Below are 4,763 nucleotides of genomic sequence, written 5' to 3' on the forward strand. Positions count from 1 at the left end.
AGATTGTCGAGGTTTTCATGGATGACTTGTCTGTTTATGGGAAGTCTTTTGATGATTGTTTGAGCAATCTCGATCGAGTTTTGTAGAGATGTGAGTAAAGAAATATTGTCTTGAATTGGGAGAAGTGCCACTTTATGGTTAACGAAGGTATTGTTTTGGGCCATAAAATTTCTGAAAAATATATTGAGGTGGACAAAGCTAAGGTGGATGCAATTGAGAAAATGCCACGTCCTAAAGATAACAAAGGTATTTGTAGTTTCCTCGGTCATGCTGGTTTCTATAGGAGATTTATCAAAGAGGCTGGCATAGTGATACGTGGCAAATAAGACGAACTGTGCGACTGATGTCGGAGACATCAAGCACGAATCAGATTAGAGTTGCGTGTGCGATACGTGGCATACAGTTGATCCATCCGAGCTCTTTGCAATGGAATAAGTCGCGTGTGTTGCGGGCAAACGCTTGCTGGTATATAACCTTAAATTTAACCAAAAAAAGTGTTAATGCATGTTACAAAAATTATATAGCTGGAAACTATGTTCAAATATGACTCCAACGATATAATCTTTGGCGACATGCATTCGTATTTTATTAGTTAGATCCTACTTATAAACCAGGACGGGGGTATAGTAGGTAATTAAATCGCAAACGTTTTTTGTATCAACCATATGTGTACATGTCCTTTCATCCTCCTCTCGCACGTCTTGTCACCCCACTTCTGCAGACGGCTTACTGCGCAAGCTTGGCAGCGTGCGGGGGCGTTCTTTTGGCCAAACGGTGGCTCGAAGTGGCGCCAATGAATCGTCGGTGAGCCCGTTCCTGCGCAACCTCGCAGGTTCCCGCGCAAGCTTCCCGCCCGACTCAGTGAAATCCCCCAAAATCCCAATGCTTACCGGCCTGCTATAAAAACCCTCACGGCCAGCGAGTCTTGCGTCGCATTTTCCCCTCCCTCCTTGTAGCTTATCTCGTGTGCTTCTCCCACAATCGCTAATGGCACCAGTCCGTCGTTGTCGCTCAGCCACTCCGCCGTCATTAGAGGACAGCTCCAGCTGGAAGGCTACACCGCGGTGGCGGCGTAGTCCCCGGCATAGTGTAGTGCGCGTGGTGTCCCTGTTGGGTGTGCGCGGAACATCCACCACACGCTCCACCGCCATTGCCCGTCGACAGCGGTTGCCTGCCGCCGTTGCCGCCACACCACCGTCGAAAGCCAGGGCCATCTCCTGCTCCGCCGCCGCGGCCCGAAGGCGGGAGGTGGCCGTCGTGGCCTCCACCCCACTGCCGGCCATCATGGCCATCACCCGCTCTGCCACCGCAGCTCGAAGGCGGGAGGTGGTGGTCGTGGCCGCCAGCCCACCATCGACCGCCAGGATCATACCCGCTCCGCCACCGCCGCCCGAAGGAGGGAGGCGGAGGTGGAGGCCCGCACGTGCTTCAGCGACCTTGCGCACTACATCGAGTTCCTGCAAGAGGAGGAGGAGCGCCTCATCGAGCATGCAAAGAGCCTTACCGCAGCCATGATCGCAGCACACGCCGACGCAGAGGTGAGGAATCAGGAGATCTATGAGCGGTCCGACCGCTTCATGAGGGATCGTCTAGAGCGGCAGTGGGCGTTCGAGCTGGCGAGCGTCGCTGAACGTGCAGCAGCGGCAGGCACCGTATTGCATTTCTCCAGCTCGTCGGTATGCTCCTCCTCCTCCTCTGCCTCTTACTGAGCATGCTCGGTAGAGGAGAGGCTGCCAGAAGTAGCACAAAGCCCCTCCGTGGTAGTAGTAGTATTTAGGGGCTATTTTGTTCAGTTCATCTGACTATAGATGTGTGGTCGAACTATACAACGTACTTAAAATTAGCTAGTATCTATAGTTGAACTAGCTATTTTAGTACATGGTTGGCAACAATTGGGGAAAAGTTTGGTCGGTTCAGCTGTCGAGTTGAACTATTTGTATAAATTAAGAATGACTGCTTAATCTATGAATGAAATCTATGCTTAATTACTGAATTTTAGTTGCAAAAATTAGATAGGGCTAGTGATTTCTAGCTGCATATTTTGACAAATCGCAGTGTTACAAGGATTGACAAATGGCAAAGTTACTAGATCAACAAATGTAAATCTTTTCAGTTTGACAAATGGCAACAACCCCAATATGACAGATGCAAAACTTACCAAATTGTTTGTACGTGGTTTCACACGGGTCATCCAAAACAACCATTTACGTTGAAGGGATGCACAAATCCCGCGGTGCGGATTTTCCCTCGACTTAGGGGGAAGACCATAGCTCTTACTTTGCGTACATGTGTTCTATCTAAAACGTTTGCAATCAAGAGCTGCAGAAATCATGTGCGGCGTACGGCTTGCACGCTTCCCGGTGAGCCTACGCATTGGAGTATAGCTCGCACACCTCCCGTTTAGTCAAGCACTCAAGCACCTGTCCGCACAACACCTCCTAGCCATTAAAATAGTGAGGCGTGGAGTCACGTGAATGGTTAATAGACCGCACACAATTTAAATTATACAAAACGTTTGAGATGTTACAGTGGCAGCTATTTGTTTCAAAATGCCTTTGTTGGATGTTATTCGAGTGTGCCTTCTCTCAAAATGGACACAAAAATAGTACAACATGTCGGATGCCATTCCATTATAGCATGCCAAGTTTCATGAATTTCAAACGAGTTTGGGATTTACTAGAATTTAAAAACAAAGTATCTCAACGTTTTGCTGGCAATCAACAGTGCCCTGGTGTTTGAAATTCATTCCCATTTCTTGCATGGGACCTAAGCATGCCCTGAAGGACACATATTTAATTTTTCAACCAATTTATATGCATTGGAGCTTGTGCATGTAGTTCAAATTTTAATTATGCACATGAAATACCTAGAAAACCTAGTTATGTATAAAAATGTCCAAACAAACCCCGAAAAATTCCAAAAGTAAACACAACACTCGTGTTGTTCTATGTTGACACTAGAAAAATTTTGAAAGCAATATGAGGTAACGGATATAGTTTCGTCCCCAAAGATGGCACGTTCCCTACCGAAACCATCACGCTTGTTGTGAGAAGCTAAGGTTTGTGAGAAGCTTATACCCAAACCTGCCCCAAATGGGACAAAATATTTACCACGGCATGTTGATGCTGCTCCATGATAGCATGCCAAGTTTCATGAATTTCAGACGATTTTTGGATTTATTAGAATTTAAAAGCCACGTATCTCAATGTTTGCGGCCGAGTGACGGTGGCAGTGTGTTTGAAATTCATTCCCATTTCTTGCATGGGACCTAAGTATGCAACCAAGGACACATATTTGATTTTTCAACCAGTTTATATGCACTGGAGAATGTGCATGTAGTTCAAATTTGAATTATCCGCATAAAATGCCAGGGAAACCCAGTTAATGTATAAAAATGTCCAAACGAACCCCGAAAAATTCCAAAATTAAACACAACATTCCCGTTGTTCTATGTTGATACTCGAAATTTTTTGAAAGCAATAAGAGGCAACGGATATCGTTTCATCCCCAAAAGTGGCACGTTCCCTACCGAAACCATCACGCTTGTTGTTAGAAGCTCTGTTTTGTGAGAAGCTTATACCCAAACCTGCCCCAAATGGGACAAAAATTTTACCACGACATGTTGATGCCGCTCCATGATAGCATGGAAAGTTTCATGAATTTCAGACGAGTTTTCGATTTACTAGAATTTTAAAACTAGGTATCTCACTGTTTGCGGCCGGGTGACGGTGGCAGGGTGTTTGGAATTCATTCCCATTTCTTGCATGGGACCTAAGCATACAACCAAGGACACATATTTGATTTTTCAACCTGTTTATATGCACTGGAGAATGTGCATGTAGTTCAAATTTGAATTGTGCATATAAAATGCCTGGGAAACCCAGTTAATGTATAAAAATGTCCAAACGAATGCCAACAAATACCAAAATTAAACAAAACACTCTTGTTGTTCTATGTTGACACTCGAATTTTTTTGAAAGCAATAAGAGGCAACGGATATCGTTTCGACCCAAAAGGTGGCACGTTCCCTACCAAAACAAACACGCTTGTTGTGAGAAGCTCTGGTTTGTGAGAAGTTTATACCCAAACCTGCCTCAAATGGGACAAAAAATTTACCATGGCATGTTGATGCCACTCCATGAGAGCATGGCAAGTTTCATGAATTTCAAACGAGTTTTGGATTTACTAGAATTTAAAAACCAGGTATCTCAATGTTTGTGGCCGAGTGACGGTGGCAAGGTGTGTGACATTCATTCCCATTTCTTGCATGGGACCTAAGCATGCAACCGAGGACACGGATTTGATTTTTTAACCCGTTTATATGCACTGGAGCATGTGCATGTAGTTCAAATTATAATTATGTACCTGAAATGCCTACAAAACCAAGTTAATTTATAAAAACGTCCAAACGAACTCTGAATAATTTCAATTTTTTTATAAGACAACTATAGTTGCATGTTCACTATAGATAAAAGTTCTAGCAATTCAAACACCATCCTTTGTAGCTATGACCCCATTACGTAATTCAAATCAAGACGATAAATCAAGTAGATCGCGCACAGTTTATTATCACCAACCGTGTGAGATGCAGCACAAAATATCTTGGAGCACCGTCAGTGTATAGTACGCCTATGGCTTACGCGAGAAGGTGCGTCGGCTACAGTCCACAGCCAGCGTGTCAAGCACACTAGCTCACTCCCCAAATATCATTTCATTGTTCATTCGTCGTCGGTGAAAGATGGGGACGTGGACCCATGTCATGA

The sequence above is a fragment of the Triticum dicoccoides genome, chromosome 2A, assembly GCF_002162155.2.
Source record: "Triticum dicoccoides isolate Atlit2015 ecotype Zavitan chromosome 2A, WEW_v2.0, whole genome shotgun sequence".
Taxonomy (NCBI): Eukaryota; Viridiplantae; Streptophyta; class Magnoliopsida; order Poales; family Poaceae; genus Triticum; species Triticum dicoccoides.